Source organism: Bombyx mandarina, chromosome 01 (assembly GCF_030267445.1).
Source record: "Bombyx mandarina strain Sakado chromosome 01, ASM3026744v2".
NCBI lineage: Eukaryota > Metazoa > Arthropoda > Insecta > Lepidoptera > Bombycidae > Bombyx > Bombyx mandarina.
The window spans coordinates 6,508,629-6,527,318 of record NC_143208.1 but is presented as its reverse complement, the minus strand read 5'-3'; the positions used below and the strand labels follow the sequence as shown (position 1 = coordinate 6,527,318).

The 18,690-nt window shown below is 35.3% G+C and overlaps 1 protein-coding gene and 1 long non-coding RNA gene across 3 annotated transcripts in view; both read left to right on the top strand.

Annotated features, from left to right (window-relative positions):
• The first annotated feature begins 1,265 nt into the window (after positions 1-1,265).
• LOC114244552 (uncharacterized) overlaps positions 1,266-18,690 on the top strand; it is a 127,985-nt gene continuing 110,560 nt past the window's right edge. The window contains exon 1 of one of the 2 annotated variants that reach the window (XM_028176406.2): positions 1,266-1,562. The gene's annotated coding sequence lies outside the window, so the exon portion shown is untranslated. The remainder of the gene's footprint in view (positions 1,563-18,690) is intronic. The other variant, XM_089728301.1, reaches the window with a different exon arrangement.
• LOC149503476 (uncharacterized) lies at positions 13,564-14,216 on the top strand. Its single transcript, XR_016324869.1, has 2 exons — positions 13,564-13,682; positions 14,012-14,216. It is a non-coding gene; the product is annotated as an uncharacterized LOC149503476 (long non-coding RNA).

Here is an 18,690-nt window from a genome sequence, read left to right as displayed (position 1 = left end):
TTTAACGATCTATCCGTAATCGCGGAGCTGCAATATCGGAAAATCATTTAAAAATAAAAATGACGTTAAATAACTAGATTTGCAAAGGCTACGAATGTCTAAAATAATAACACATTCAGCGAACTATTTCGGCGCTTCTTCCGTTTCCCGTATATAATGCAACTCAATGCACACATACAAAACAAAAACAAATGCACGCAGATTGGTTATGAAATCGAAGCCAGACAAATTTTACTATAATGAAAGCCACTTACTACTAAGCCATCGAAGCGATATACGATATGATATGGATTGCACACCCTTATCCTCTAAAAATCCTTTGAAAAGCTTTTTATTTTTAAATTAGGGTTAACTTAGATTAATGAATGATTTGAAACATCTAAGACTAGCTGTCTTGTATGTGTACATACAATGAAATGTTAAGAAGGGCGGTACGAATAAGGGGCGGGCGACCCTGCGCTACGACTAGGGAAGGGAAAACATCGATGTATGTATAAATAAATTCTATACTTATCGAAATCTATTGAAAACAATCTTGCTGTTCAGTTTCCTAATCAATATGAATATAGGTTATGTTATTTAAAGAACTAGACGCACATTGTCATCCGAGTTCAATATGTAATTATTCATTAGAACTTAAATATGTATAATGCATTTATGCGGGATAAATAGTGCTTTGACAATTTCTGGATTCGTTGATACGTACCTAAACTCTCAAATTAACGAGCACACTGAAGCAAATATTATGTACCACAAATATCCGGCGTTGTCCGGGTCATATCATTTACCATTATATCCAGGTGTCTTTGTGCAAAGTTTTATCAAAATCTTAAGACTATCTTCAACAAACGTTTGGAACATAAAAAACTCATATTGAAATTAAATGACTTTAACAAATTGCCCACCCAATAACATGATATTATGTAACTGTTATCGTTCAATAAGGTTTAGCAAAAAAATATCGTTTTCAAGTGATAAGCATAGGATGGTAAGCATAAAATGTGTGTAATTTAAGGTATTAGAGAATCGTGGTGACACAATTTCAATATCCAAAAGTCGTTTAAAAATCAAGGGTAGGTAGGGCTTTGTAACAAAAAGAAAATCGATTTTAACAGGTACGAGTTTAAGTTAAACACACTCTGGAAGTAATCTACACGCTTAGACGCAATTCGGTGACAGGTGAAGCAGTGAGGGATATTGGTGAAACGGCGGGAGAGCGCACGTCACTAGCGACACGGACGCTTACAGTAGACTATCCTAGCAGATCGCGAAAACGTGGATCGGCCAACAGTCTTGCGTCGCGTATGGCGAGGGATGAACGCGCTCGCTCTGACATTCACTTCGATGAGATACGCGCGTTTCTCGACAACTCCGAACTACTTTTCACTAACTTAAACTATTTACTATTTTCTTTGATTATAATTTTATCTTGATTCTTTGAGTATTTTTTAATCATTAAGATGAAATTCCTTAAAAATTTCGGGTCTACCAACGAGTTTAGTGGTTGGCATGTTCTGTAAAGCTGAGTCAGTGCGACCTGACCTTCGCTCCAGTTAGAAAAGGTAAGATATGAGTTAATTAAAAGTTGATGTTCCTTCCATTGTTTGATTAAATTATTATTTTTCAGTTTTTTATTTTTATTATCTTATATTCAAGCGAATGCTTTTGATGTTTTTCCGTTTCATTTCGTTTACCTGTACCTATTAAAAACATTTTATGTTGAATCTAAGTTCGAGGATTTTTTTTTGAATTTGCATTCCGCCGAGCGAAGTTTGTGAGCTGTGCTGCGTTCAAATTAATACATTTGGTATATTATACTATTAACCCTTTTTTATTTTCAATCGACTTATAAAACAACATTTCGTTTCGTTAAATTTGAGCTTACATTGCATGGTGCAATTTTTTTTCTTCACATATTTAATAAAATACAAGTAAAAGGACTTCGCAAATTTACTAAGTCGGTCACTTGGTTTTTTTTCCAACTTTTTGCTCACCCTATTATTTTCGTTCGTTAAATTCCTTAACAAGACGCCTCATTCATCTTAAACGTTTTTTTAATAATGTTAATCTGCCTATTAAAATTTATCGACTGATTAAAAAAATGTTTAAGGTTTCGGATAGCACGCGTAGCTTTTTTAGTTCATTGACTTTCAATTTTGTGACGAAGTTTTTGAGATGAGAATTTTATTTCTTATAGGCTAACAAGTATCACTTAGCCGAGTCTAAAACCAACAGACTAATGGACGGGTTCTGAACTGCTAACAGTGACCTAATCGGTGGAACTTATCTACCTAATATTTGTTTTTTATCTTTATAATCTATGCTCACGTTATAATATACTAGCTTTTGTCCGCGTGGAATAGTTCCTTTGGCATAACGCTAAATTTTACCCGCTACTTCATTAACGTAGAAAGTGAAAATATTTTTGAATAATACACTGTTTTTTAATAATACACGGAGCTATTTAAGATACCAAAATCACGCTTTTTAACAGTTAGTTAGTTAGCATGAAAAAACGTTATAGTGAGCCAATCTTAAAATATAGACATATTATGCTGACGCGGACCTTTTTTAGAACTTTTAAAGGGGAACAATTTTGTCATACATTATTTTAGCGAAACTAACCGTTTCTGCGGCGCACGCAGTGGAAGCTCTCAAAAGGGAAAAACCTCGATTTTGAAACATTCTTTACCGGTGTTCCGCTTTCATTAATATTAGCGTAATGTTATATAGCCTATAGCCTTTCTCGATAAATTGCCTATCTGACACTGAAAGAATTTTCCAAATCGGACCAGTAGTTCCTGAGATTAGCGCGTTCAAACAAACAAACTCTTCAGCTTTATAATATTAGTATAGATTTTTACCCCACTGATCACCTCTTCGTTCAGTCAATACCCTGGGCCAGGAAGGCCAAGTATCTGAGAGTCATCCTGGATGCACCTATGACATTCCACACACACATAAAGTTCGTTCGCAACCGCACTACGATTATGCTCGACAGACTTCACATCTCATGATTTGCAAGCGGAGAAAAATGTCCCTTCGCAACAAGGTGACCCTTTACGAAACAATTACATTTTACAATTTACTTTGACATACCTGAGTGTGGTGTTACCGCATCCACCTGGTTACTCTTCAATGCCGTTTTTTTAAGATAGCCGTCGGAGCACCATGATTCGTGAGGAAAAACGATCTCCATGATGTTATGGGCCTCGAATCCATCTTGAAACTCTTGAAGTCAGTGTCGGAACGGTACTTCGATAAGTGGCGTGGTAATTGCCTCATTATTGCCGCCGCTGACCACTCCGACTCACGTAGGAGCCAGTCACCGTTATCACCTTAGTCACGTCCTTACGGATCCATCCGATCCAGTAACACTGTCGTTAGACACCTGCAGCTCTAACATTAGGAGCAGGCTTAGTACTCTGGTAACCGTACTCATCGAACTCCACAAAGAGTTCGACGTAAAACCGAAGCCATAAATCAGCCCGATGAGTTTCTCGTCGAATCTTCTCAGCTGCTCGCGATTCCGATGCGGTAGTAGAAGCATTCGCGAAGCAACTGCCGTTTAGCCGTTAGGTCTCCTTCGGAGGCGTTCGGGCAGCTGTTACGAAGTCGTGCGTCTCCTCGCTGGGCACGTGCTCGCCCACGTGTCCCGGTGAAACTGAAAAGGCAATTGGGCCACCATTAATTCCGCCTTTCTGAAAAAGAAATTATTTTTGGGGTTTCGGGTTACGTACGTACACGTAGATAGAACTCGCTTTTTTTGTTTTCATTTTCCGAAATAAACGTATTTGTCTATATTTATTAAATAAGCGGCAACTAGCACAAAATCCGAATGTCGATAAATAACATACGTCACACGTGACCACGAAAACTGACAGTTTTCGAGAAGTCGGAAATCATGAAATAGAAAAAATATACGACTACCGTAACCGACAGCTCACAACGTAAAAGTAGTTATGGTTCTGTAGATTATAAATATTTTTGAAGAACTTTTTGTTTTTACAGAAAAGAGTAAAAAACCTTCCTTTCTTTATGCCTGCATATTTTATTTTTCATAAAGACATTTGTTTTACTACAGTAATAATTATTATAATGAGTAGAAATGATCGACAGCTTTTAAAATTCGTACGATACGATTAAGTGACAAATATTTTGAAAGAAAGAAAAATAATTTTGAATACTATAGATTTTCAAATTATTTAAAAAATTTACGGCGAGTATCATTTAAATAGTTGAACAAGGCGATATAAAATTAATTATTTTTTTGCTTCCAATACCTATTAGTGATTATTACCATACAGATTAAAAACAACATCTCTACTTTTCTTTTACGCAGTGTCTTCGGTTCATAAGACATGCATCATTGTGATTAACGGCTTACTTGACTTTCAAGCCAATAGGTCTTATGTAGGTAATGGTTTGACCTGCCATAAATCAGAAGCTACAGAAATGGGACCATGCATTTCGCAACTTAGAACGGATACTTTCCATTACAACTTCGGAGTGTATTCAGTATTGTATTGTTACCTACCGCTTTATCTTACTTATACCTAATGATTCTCTCATATACTAACAGAATATCATGTTATAAGTTCGCACTAGTAGACAATGGTGTCCTATCTACAGCGTAACAATAATGAACTCCGTTTTGAAGGAAGAAACTCCGATCTAGCAAAGAAAACTACATAAATTGTAGACTGATTGCCGCAGATTAAGCACGGCCCTAACATTATGGTGTCAATGGACTGCCTTATCCGTCGGCCAGGTCTTCTAGACAGTTACGCCGGCAAAAACTAGTCTCGTTATGAATATTTACCATACTAACCGTCTTAATTGGGTTCTTATCGCAAAGGCCTTTAGTGCTTGTATTGGTTTATACCGAAATTAATCATCAAAAAAAAAAACAACTAGCTAATCTATATTTAGAAACTTGTAAGAATAGAAATAAAAACCAATTTAAAACACGCGCTTTTGTCATCATTCAAGTAAATGGACTCTTTTAGGACTGTCATCATTCTTTCTCGTTTAATTTCACGCCCGCCTTTGTTCCTTAATACACGGGCGCAGTCCTTAAATCTCTAGATTAAAATAAATACGAATAACATGTATAACTTTGAATTTTTCGCTTTCATTAACACGTACATTTCAAACAGAACTTTTGTATGTAGAGTTTTTATTTCATATGTTTTATAAATTAAAACCACATTTAATTTGATTAACACGGAAAATAAACATTAAACACCTCAAATAATTACGTAAATATTTCGAAACTCATACAATGCGGTTGCTTAAATCTTTGATGTTGGTAATTAGCTTCAACTCTCCAGCCCACTTTGGTTGAAACCAACTGCGACATGGGTACTTACGAGTCTGGCTTTAAAAAATTCACACACGGGGATACGATATGGAATAAACTAAGAATGTGGGTCAAAATATATAAATTTTGCATGCCTTGAAACGTGTGCTACTTTTTTAACTAGAATTATTTACTAGAGATGTGTGTTACTTAGATTAATTTCGCATTTGAATTAAAGGTTAAGTAATATTTTTGCTATGTAGACTATATTTTGAATTTATTTTATATTATTTATTTTAGATTACTTTTTTTAGCTAGTTTATAGATGATGTACTTTAATCAATTTTCACTTGCCCACTGCTCAATAACCGCTACCATCTACTGAGGACTCATTAAGATCGACATGACAAATATTAGATTATCCGATTTAAAATATAGTTTCACTACTAAAAGTAACCGATAAGGAACTCAGATCCTTAATGCTCAATTCGAATAATTGCTGTAAACCGTAATAATCCTGTAATTATAATTAACATATAATTTTACCGGATATGCACGGCGAATAGTGATGAGATTAGGCTCTATATAATGTCTTACTAATACCCTAATAAATTTACTTTAATAATTGATAATCCGGTTTGTTCAAAAATAAATAACCAAAAAAAAAACACGGCAGTGAGAAATTGGTTTCTAAAATGTCGTGCAAACTGGCAGTGCCAGTCAAATAAAGACACGGGAATGGTGAAAACATTTCATTTTCCCTCTTTGCTGTTTGTTTTATTATATATTTCTTTGATTGAAGAGAAGAATATCGACTAAATGCTATTATAATTTAGTCCGATTTAATCCATAACAATGGTACTTACGTATTGTAAGAGCTCAGTACGGATATAAAATACATAACATGAGACTACATTCATCTGGTATACTAACACACACTGCATAAAATATAAAATCTAAATATATACTAGAATTCCGTGATGCACATATACATACGTATAAACATATGAATATGTAAGGACATATTAAATACCTAGACAAAAAGCAAATAAACCTGCTCGTCGAACACGAATGTTTACCCGCTTTAAAATTACTGTTGAACATAGAAAATAAATGATTTTTTTTAAATTTGGTTAGCTGTACATACTACGAGTATTTTGTTGTCATATAAGCTTATAAACAGTATGCGTATTGGAGTTGAAGACGAATGATGCGTCAGTCGATGGCTGGCGATGACAGATTGTGCAACTTGTCGAAGTGACATGTCACATTTACAGAATTCCACCAGCACATTGCTCACGTGTCACAGAATATATTTCATTCGATTAATTACGATTCATTGCGAATACGGTACGTGTCCCCAATATCTTAATGTTTATTAAAATTTTACGGATTCAGATTATTCGTTGTCGATCTCTAGTTCTAACTGAAAGATTCGGTGCGAATTAAAAGCGGTTAAACGTTTCTGACATGTTATCGAACCGCTAATGGCGGATTTTTCAATTTTAATTAATAATAGTGATCTGTTTCTTTTTTTTTTATCCATATATAAAGATAAACCAGCTGAAGATATAAAGTGAAAACATGAACCCGTAAATATCATACGATAAACGACGCTATTCACCTTGATAAACTATAAAATATAGAGATTTGATAAGTCGTTCTTTATGTTTATGTCTAAGCAGAAAATTCTCTTTTAATATCTACACTTATTTGAATATCGTTCGTGAATGCTTAAGGACAAGCTATAAGCAAGAAAGAACTTTTGAAGTAAAAATACAATTACCTAAGGTATAATACGTTAGCGCATAAATTAAATATGGAACAACAAATGTAATAGTTTCCAATAATTTAATGTATATTCGATACCTCTGAAGTCTAATATTGCATCTTAATAATCTACAGCTAGAGCAAACTAGTGCAATGTGCTCTAAGAACGTTGTCTGAAATTCTTAGCAAATTTGTTATATCAAGTTCCCAATAGTTTCCAAATTCCGGATAATTCAATAGGTTTTAGAATGTAAGTTTTTGGAACGAAGTTCCTTACGGCAGGCTTGAAGGAGATAGGGATTTTGCTGCGCGACCGAACTGAAAAATATGTGATAGTAAAACCGTAAGAAAAAGTCCGTGGAATAAAACCGTTAAATGAGACGTGCGCAGGCGCGACAGTCGTATGCACAAGCGAGTAGTGTATAATACCTTTCTCTTTCTCCTTCTTTCTTTTCGTTCTCTCATCCTTTCTCTCTCTATTTTGTAATTATTTCTATTTCTATGTAATTTTGTGTTGTCAATCAAAAATAAAGAGACATATTTTGTTATTTTAATTGATAATTTGAATTACGATTTTTTTTTATTTTACGTAATTTTTATTTTATTTCCAAAAATACTGAATTTCCTAAATACTTTTTTTTTGCAAATTGTGTCGATTCTACATTAGCCGAAGGAACTTCGTTCCTACCTGGTGTCCCACGACACCACATCTTTTTTTTTTTTTAATAAAACACAATGAAAGCTTAAAATCTCATAAACCATTTTTTTGTAAAATTTCGAAACATAATTAATTCTAAATGGAGTTTTAACTCAGGCGTCGAAACACACCTAGCCTTTAGCGATATCTAAAGCTGAATTTATGAAAATTTCCTATTGTTCCTATCTCCTATTCTCCTACGAGTATGACACGCAAAGCACAGATTTTTTTAAATCACATATATCCCCACACACCTACAATAGAGCTTACTTCAAAACTATTAATTAAGGTTCTATTAAAACACTATCCATAATGGGTCTCATTTTGAAAAGTGAATGTTTTCAAATTAGATATAGTAGTATCGAGGGGTACCCACTATGGAACTAGCTTGATAGTTTGATACAGATACAGGAGCTTACTTAATAATCCTGCGAAAAACTGTTGACATTACTATGACTTTTTTTTATCGCCGAGATTAGATCACCGAACCAGTACGTAATAATAATAATAAATTGCGACTTCACGACTTCCGCTAAAGTTTTATTGATTCGAAGAATAAGGATTTTTTTGGCTCCAGTCGCCCATTGTTGTGAAGTTTCTTAATTGACGGGAATATAACCGCGATTTTACGGGTCGACTAGTCTCAAAGAGGCCGGAACGCTGTGGTACGGTCACTCGTTAAAACTTAGGAAACTCAAAAAATATATATTTGTATTAGACGAACAAATAACACATTTTGAGGCTAAAGTAAAATTAAGAAAAAAATTTTTAATATATTTTTTATTGCTTAGATGGATGGACGAGCTCACAGCCCACCTGGTGTTAAGTGGTTACTGGAGCCCATAGACATCTACGACGTAAATGCGCCACCCACCTTGAGATATCTGTTCTAAGGTCTCAGTCTAGTTACAACGGCTGCTCCACCCTTCAAATCGAAACGCATTATTGCTTCACAGCAGAAATAGGCGGGGTGGTGGTACCTCCCCGTGCGGACTCACAAGAGGTCCTACCACCATTAATTCATTCATAATTCGAGTCTTTTTTTTTTGACACACTGTTATTTAACGGATTCTTAGATGGGTTTTACTGTTTTTACGGAACAGAATTCAGTGAGCTCGTGATATTTCAGGGCTGTTACAAGCATTTTTAAATTGTAATTTAAGTACATACCGATAAAAAACTACATATTTAATAAAGTTCGCATAAAAATAGGTTCTAAATCGCAACAGTCGTGTTACTAGATTAAAATTTTCAAATCGCATAGCTTTGACATGCTTTGATGAGATAAACACTCTATATTTACGATGTGTGTAAAAAACATAATGTTGTACTAAATGAAATTTCTTCGTAAAACAATAAAACAAAAAAATAGCAAAATGGACAAGAAAATAAAAAAAATTCAGTCATACTTCTCATTGCTCGCATCACATGCATTATGTCAATTCACATTTTTTTAATTATTTCAAAACTAAAAAAGGTGTCAAATATTTGTTGCATATTGGAAACAAATCGATCTCAGTGTCGGAGAAATAAACAAAATACGAATACTTTCAATCATAAAGTGTAAGATTAGTGCGGTTGAGAAATATTTTTTATTTATTTATAAGATATTTGTCTCCGGTGTAATCCGATTATCATAATTAAGAAGAAAATAAACAATTCTTAAATAAATCTACATCTATATAATTATAATAACAATGTTTGTTTGTCTTTAATGAATGAAAAGGTCTAAGGACAGTTATTTCCAAATCAGAACCATTGTTTCGCGGTCTTTACTTAGGTTGACACTTAATTAAAACATTTTTTTAAATGTTGTTTGCCAGTTATCGAATATCAAAGTGAATATTAGTGGTTCAGAAGTTTCGCGGGTCAAATCATACAATTATTGGACCACTTTCAACTCCAGCTATTAAATCAAAGCTGTCAATTTATATTTGAAACCACTGAAGTATGAAACCTAGGTATATGTTTGAAACCTCATTTTAGAACATTTCAATGTTACGTTTTGATAAGCTTAAATTTAGCTTTTGTATTTCAATATGAATTCTAAAATTGTTATATGTATTCATGGTAAATTTAAAAAAAATATATTTTCTGCAATCCGCAGTTATTATATCCTCATATTCTCATATAAAACAACAATTATGGGTCACTAATTCTCAAATATTTTACAGCCTAATCCAGTAACCGAACGAAGATGTCAAAATAGATTAATTACTACAATAAAATATTATAAGCGATGACCAGCATATATGTATATACACACATGTATACAACTGAAAAAGGTTTTGAAATTTCAAATAAATTCACTTTAGATTATCTATTTGTAACAAAAAATCCATCCATTTGTAACAAAAACGGCCGTCTGGTGTAGTGGTAAGTGACATGGTCACTACACAAGGGGGTCGCGGGTTCGAATCCCGCCAAGGAAAGAAATTGATATGATAAATATAAATGTCTTTTCCAGGGTTATGGATGTATATTAAATATATGTATGTGTATAATAAAAATCTTACATTTATTTCCGTTATCTGGTAACTGTAACATAAGTTCTTTACGAGCTTAGCACGGGACCAGTTAACGTGGCGTGATTGTTAGTAAATATTTATTTATTTATTTATTTACTGACAAATATTCAACTGCCTAATAATAATAATAAAATAATAAAACATAACAGTATCAGTAACCACGTATCAGTAAATAATTATCTTCATGAAACTCCATCTTCGTACTAATTACCCGATGCTAATTTCTTGAAATAGAGATAAAAAATCGAATTATGTATGATATAATATTTACGTTACTGAACTTTCGTGATAAGCTTTTCAGGCGCTATTGATAAGCTCTCATCGTTCTCTTGAAAATAGCCAAACTTTAATACACTCATTGTAGTTACATATGCGGTCCATTTAAATTAAACATAATAAATTGAGACTTAAAAGATTAGGCGTCCCAGCGATAAATACATGGCGTAGATATAGGGGCACCCCTCGACCATATACTACGTGTGTAGGGGCCTGAAAAGAGGTAGACGGTAATTTCAAACGCTCGCTTCCCCCTTTCAATTCCTTTCCCTTTTAAAAGATACTACTGCGCGCCTTACGATCGAAATTCGACCAAAATCACACTGGTCCTTCAAGATTTAGAATCTTTTTGTGTATTACATTTTCTCTCATGTTTCGTTAATGTCAATTTTATGAATAAAAATTATCAACTATACTCGTATGTATATCAATACCACTAATGCTCGTTAATAGTTATTAAAGAAAATGATGCGTAATTTCTTTCGATTTTTAGTTCATAATCAATTACAAAATAAATCCCAAGAAAGTACGAATGAGATCGGTTTTAAAATGTTTCTACGAGTATAATAATTACATTTAGCTCGTCTCAATTTTAACTCTGACGTTAAGGCTACGTTGGGCCGTGTTTCGTTTCTTTTGCATTTCGGTTTCATAGTAACTATTGATTTCCAAATTCTTCAAAGGGCGTTCCCCTCAACCTATTATGTCACTCCCTCGTATAATTCTACAGCTATTACTCAACACACTGTACCCATATGCCAGAGGAGTGTTCTAATTGAACTAATTTCACAAACGTTCAAGCTGAGAAACCTTGAAACTTCTGTACCAAATAATTGTTTTATAGATTATAATCTATACTAATATTATAAAGCTGATGTTTGTTTGAACGCGCTAATCTCAGGAACTACTGGTCCGATTTGAAAAATTCTTTCAGTGTTAGATAGCCCATTTATCGAGGAAGGCTATATAAAGGTTTAATAACAAAAAAAGCGTAAGCTAAGACCAATACAAGCGTATCACCAATTAAAATTTTTAATGAAGATTAATGAAGGGTTATTTTTAGCTTTTGAGAGCTTACGCTGCGTGCGCTGCAGAAACGGTTAAAGTTTTGCTAAAATAATGTATGACAGAATTGTTCCCTTTTAAAAGATCTAAAAAAAAGTCCGCGGTTTAAAAGGTTGGCGGCTCACTATAACGTTTTTTATGCTAACCAAATTTGTTCTAAAATAAAGCATTATTTGTGAACTATTCCACGCGGATGTAGTCGCGGGAAAAAGGTAGTTTACTAATATGTCTTATGGATACCGTAATGACCGTGCCAGGACCGTGTGAGCGAAAACTTTGTGAAGTATTTGGGCGGCTGGTAGTTGAAGTAAAGTTCAACGGTCGGTTAAATTGTTCGGAGGCGCTACGGATCACGGACATTCCAATAATTCAATCATCAAACTGTTACAGTACTTCGGTTTTATTTCAAGCATAGCTGTATGATTGCCCAAAAAAGTCATTATTGGATATTTTTTACACACAAATTATTGGACTTTTCTATTAGGCATCCTAATAACGATAAACGGCGAATATGAGAAGAGCTTGCGGTTCTTCTTATGTTACGCACGTATCTCTGGCTCCTAAAAATTCTAGATTACAATTTTTTTAAATATTACAGAAAACGGGTTCAAATTCAACTAAAGTATACAGTAGACACTTCATACTCGTTGAATAATACGTAAATTAATAAGCGTCTATAAGTTTTAAAACAATCGCATTATCGACATCGATATGCGATAAAAATATACATTACGGTAATTGTTTTCTTGGCGTCGTTTGTGAAATCGAGGAGGCGTCTCAAATGAAGCGAAACTTTGAATCGGAGACACAAAGGCTTATACTTACTTCTGTATTTTCTTTGTATTTATGAGTCGCGGTGAAAGGAAAAAGTATCCCAATGTGTGGAAATAGGTTCGTGCGATTCGCTTCACCTCACGCCTTGCTCGCTCATTCTTATTTCAATTTAAATATTACTTACTATATTCAATGTTCTTCTTAATTTATTTAATAAATAATGTATCCACAATTTCATGGAACATGGAATCCCAATTGAATTAATAATGGATTTTTTAAAGTAATCAAATACATCGCTAGTTGTTAAATTTGTTAGTAACCAAAATATTTGATTCTTTCATCATTCTACTAATTCTCCGGAGAAGGACCCTTTTGTTGTTATGGTGCCACTATTCCAAGAAGTATCCCTGCAACCTTTCGCGGGTATAGGGATACTTGGGGTCGACGTTTAACCAACTTGGTGTCAAAAATACTGGGAATCCTCAAATGAGCGAAGCAGTACTTCATGCCTGGACAAACGCTTTTACTTTATATAGCACAAACTCGGTCTTGTGTAAGGTACTGCTCTCACGTCTGTACCGTATATTCCATAGGAAGGACACTGAGAATTTTTTTGAAATGATCCTATCATTTCGTTTTTACCACCTCACCTCCCACCCGCACGCCTGGAGTAGAGTTCCTTAGAGGTCGTACCATTTTGCTCTGAAATGAACATGCCTTCATGGTTTTTCCTGAGCTCTATGACGTGTCCTTCTTCAAATGAGACTTGCGGAGAGTACTTAAAAGTGGACAGGGGCTTGGCTCTACCTCTGGCATTACTGACGTCCATGAGAGACGGTAACACTCCATCAGGTGTCCCGTATGCGCTTCTGTCTACGACGGTAATTAAATAAATATAATAAAATACTATGAGTGTGGATTTTCGCGAAAATTTCTCGAAATTAAATAGTTTCTCATGTTCGAATGTAAGATAATATCACAGTAAGCCTCAACTCTAACTATGAGATCGATATGGTGTTGTTGTCAAATTTCTCACATAAGTCACGCTCGTTTCGTAGGTATCTATCTGAATCGATAGCTGTTTATTTGATCTTAGGGAGATCGTTGTTTGAGATTAATTATTTACCGATCATTTATTAGTTTGCTCTGCTTAACACGTTCACTGCGGAACAGGCCCAAATCAGCCTGCCGCGGAATTTCACCTGGTGCGGACGAAGAAAACTATGTCCCTCTCGCTGGTGCGGAACGATTATCTCAGGTGTTTGTAAAGGTACGACAAAGACAAATATATATTTGAGATTGTGGTCAAAAGTATAGGTGTTCCCTATAAAAACATCGCGGCAGGCCTTTATCGGCCTATCACGCACTGACGGTAAAAAATATTAACTCGGTGCGGGAGGAGGCCTATTGTGGCCCACCGTCCCAACAGGCTGTTGGCGGCCCGATACCGCACAGAGCGCCCGCCTCGCCAGTTAGTGTTGGGCAAGCTATCGGAACTGACGTACGTCACGTTTTTTTTATTCCTTAAAATTAAAGGCACGATGTCAGGCAACAAAAGAAAGATAAATATTTTGGAAAATATATTAATTTGCGGTGCAGATAGTGATAGTGACAGCAGTCAGGAGATATTTTCCTTCAAGAAAATGAAAAACTGCGGGAAACCATGAAGAGTTCCGAGGTGAAAAGGAAAGTAAAAAAAATTAAAACATACTGCAGAATGTGCAAGCAAAATCTTTGTGCGAAATGTTTTAAAGACAGCCATTAATAAATAATTAAATAAACAATTTTTATTTCTTTACTTTAATTCTGTTTTATTTTCGATATCCCCTTATTTTTGTCTTTCCCATCACTATTAAAAATACTTTCTAGTGCGGTTCTGGTCGCTATCGACCCGCCACTTTCCCTGGTTTATTTCTCATTTTCTGTTCGGCAGATCCCGGGGCGAATCAAATCTAAAGAAGTTGGGTTCAAGGTTTTTCCAACAGTCCAAAAACTGTTCACCTACATTATGTTTTCGCAAAGTTATAGCAATTTAATCTAACCTTGTGCTGACGTGTCGAAAAAGACCTACCACGCACTGGCGGAAAAATCATTGGGGGCACAATTTGGCCCGCCGCCGCACCAGACAAAGGTTTAAGATTTTACTTGCCGCAGCGAACGTGTTAACTGTGTAAAAAAACGCTAATTTTTTTTTGTTAAAATTAGAATTGTTTCACTAAAATAATATAAACAAAATCACTGGATTGCAAAATTATAAAAAAAAAGATCGAAATTTAGAAAGGATTTTCGTTTAATGGACGCCGGAAAAAGCATCCCTATAAATACACGAACAAATATACACTCAGAGATGAAATAAGAACTGTCTTTAACCAAAAAAACTGAGCAACAGTCGAACATCGACAACATCGACAAGGTAATGTAATGAACTCAAATATAACCATCTGATTCACTAAAATTTGGCGCAGATACACGTTTCTTCATGTGAAGACTTATTACCAATGGATTTACGTAAATCGTTTCTAGAATGGATTTTTCACCTACCGTCGCACAAAAGCTACGTATGCGCGCTACAAAAGTTGCTTCGGTGACCGCTGCCATAGTACTTAGTAGTCGATAAATATGGACTACAGAGTGACATGAGCCTTTCTATCCTGGGAATATGGAGTGTGACACTCTTTATTTATCACAAATGCCACGTCGGGTATTTTAGCATAATAAAAAAATGGTGCGCGTGCCACTTGGTACACATGAAAGAACTGAAACTTCTTTTGCGGTGTGTAGAATTTTGCTTTACTTTATTTTTCATCCATAAATCAATTTTTTCTTGTAATAGGGATTGCTGTGTGTAAGAGCGAGTGGCACGCGAGACGTTCTGTCTATTTTCTCACTCTCGCTCTTCCTAAATTGTATCTTTTCTCTCTAGCCGTAACGAATCTGTCCCGAGTTAAATTTTACTTTCAACGGACGTAAAGAATGTACACTTTAAAAAATTACGGCTTTCAAAACTTGGTGTAAAGTTGTTATAGAAGGCTATAGATATCCGAAGGTTAATGCTAACCCACCTTAATGAGATCCAAGTCTCAATTGTACTGTACCTACAACAGCCGTGCCAATAATTATAAAAATGTGCAGTATTTCCTGGGAGTATTGTAATCCCGAAAAGAAGCGTACCATTTGATTGAAGCAATCATGCTTCGGGTCGGGAGGGACAGTAGCTGCATAGTACAATTCAGATCTCGATTTCATTTCTTGAGGTAGGCGGCGGCATCCGTGTGATTTCTATAGACCCAAATTACCACTTTATATCGGATGGACCGTGAGCTTGTAGTTTATTTAAATCAAAGGCAATAAACTTTTTCGAATCTTGTGATTTATTTCGTGGAACATTTAGTATGCCATCATCCAAGATTCAATTCTGCTTTATACAGCTTACTCAAAAGTTACGGCTTTGTTTATCTTGTCCAATTGCAATCGAAGGATTAATGTCGCAAAATCGGTCGTTTGTAGAACATTTATAGCGTAAATCAAAACGTATTCATGCTGTAGCTAACCTACAAATATATATATACATATATGGTGTTACATGTTTCGTAGATTCGGGAAAGACTTGAAGAATAAAATTCATTTGAGCATTCAGAGTTTCGTTTTAAATAAAATACATACGTATGTAGGTATTCTCGTCTCGGAATAAATAAAAATTCCTTTGCAACGTCTGAAAATTCAAGCACAATTTATTTTTACCTTATGGCTGTGAGCCCTGCTCACGCTACCATTATACAACAGGAGACCTTTTAAGACTGGGATTTCTAGACTTAGCGATGTTAATGCACAATCTCCGTACTCTTGGGTGACGTCTACATTTTATTTTCTTGTAGAGTAAAATACAGGTTTTGACCTTATAAAAGTGTAGTTAAAGAAAACTCTTCGTGGTCGTACATCGTGTGTTCAGTATGTAAATAAGCAATCACTCTTAGAATAGTTGAAGCATTTCTCTCGGTATGAATAAATTTTATCTTCTTCGAGGAATATTTTTGAATAATTGTCCCGTGGAGATTTTCAATTTCATACAGACAACATTAGAGAACTCGCCGAGACCAAACGAGGCTTTGAAAATCTTAGGTGTTCTAAAGACGTTTGTGTAAGATAAATTAATTGAAATATTTTCACGGTGCGACCATATAACTTTTTACAATAAATTTCGCAGACGACGACTCAACGGTGATATTAAAGCAGTCGCAAAATGCTTAGAACCGTGCTCGACTGTACTTAATTTACTTCGATGCACTATTTTTTTCTTCAAGTTATGATGGGTACTGAAGCTGGTTTCCATCGCAATGTAACTATCGCCACCATCCTTATCCCTTCACCGACCCACTAAACCTCAACCATACAAAACAATTAATCAATTTGGGTTAAAAACTTTAAAAAATACGCGTTAGTAACAAGCAGGTGATCTAAAGGAAAATTATTAAAATTGATGATCATTAATACGTTGCAAATTTTCAAGTTACAGTCCTCCCTTTTGAAGTTGATGAATATTACGTTGATCTATATTCTTTTTTCAATCGATTGTTATACTACGATTTTTTTTTTGTTGATTCTTATCCATGATGGTCGTCCAGATTTATTTTTCCTACCTAAGCTGATAGATAGCCTTGAGAGGCTATTTCAGCGGAACCTTAACTAGTAGGTGAGCTCACGGGGCTCAAACCTGACGACGTTGCTAACACGAACCCTAGCAAGAGCCGTGCTTTGCAGAATCTACCATCGGATCGGAAACGCGACCCACTGAGAAGATCCGGCGAGAAACTCAGTGGGCTGTGTCTGAGGGTATCCACGTGATGGTCGTCCAGAACTGAAAGCTCTTGGCGACAAGACTGGTTGTCTTACCCAATCTATATCGAATGATTTAAAACAAACTAATAAAGATAAAATTGTATTTTCTGTAAAAACTTTCAATTTATGTTAAAGTCGATTGAAATACAGAACATACGTAAATTTATAACAAATCATACTTTTTCAATTTTGATCCTTTAAGTTGAAAAGGTTCACAATACTTAAGGGACTTCAAAAGAAAGTTTCTCAGAAATTCTTATTTATGAAAATTTATTAGTCACGATATTTTATGCGTCAATAAATAGCTTTAATATTTTATGTATGAATTATTTAGACCGATGATATTAGCGTGATGAATATTGGGAACTACATATTATCTTTGAGTACTTTCTTAATCCAAGTCAATTTTCTTTTCCAATTTAAGTTGGATTATAAATTAATGTATGATTCCTAGCATATATTTCCAAATAAGAAAGGCCAAGTTGAAATAATACTTACAGAAGTAGTGGTAGGACTTTTTGTGAGTCCGCACGGGTAGGTACCACCACCCCTCCTATTTCTGCCGTGAAGCAGTAATGCGTTTCGGTTTGAAGGGTGGGGCAGCCGTCTGAGATCTGAGAGACTATACTGAGACATTAGAACTTATATCTCAAGGTGGGTGGCGCATTTACGTTGTAGATGTCTATGGGCTCCAGTAACCACTTAACACCAGATGGGCTGTGAGCTCATCCACCTATCTAAGCAATAAAAAAAACCTACAAGATATTCATATCGGTCATGGTCCCGACAACTTTACACATCAAGATTTGTTTCAAACAAGCTGTCAACTACAAGAACAAAATACAAATTGACGCGTCACAGTGACTCGCCTTAAAACACATCCAGAATTTCTCTTATACCTTCAGCACGCACCAGGGAGTCCCATCCCTAATTACAGCTTGCTTCCACTCGCCAACTGCGTCACACTAGATGCAGTAATTGTAAGTGGATAAGGACTCAGTCAGCGGTGTCTTCTTCTATAAAGCGGCGCAGCTGTCATGACTTGAAGTTGGCCAAAATTGGCGACTGCTAGCAGTGATAAGTGAGACCCTAAATCAAGACGAGTACAGACTGTCTCTTCGATCTGAAGAGACAGTGTGTACAGTATGTGTACTTCATTTCAGCTAGTAAAGGCGATAGATGGATTAAGTACCTTAGGTCTAAAAAGCATCTCAGTCAGACATGACACGAGATATCTGTAATAACTGCTGGCAGTTTATAAGGGCTGGGTCTATTGAATGATCTAGTCTCCTCTTCCGGTTTGATCATGACGTGGTTCGTCATAGATCAGGTCCACAACAGTTCCATCTGCGCGAAGAGTCTTTGGTTCTTACGACAATTCACGTATTACACTTAGTTGTCGAGTACGACAATGTCATTGGAACTTGACAACAAACGCTCAA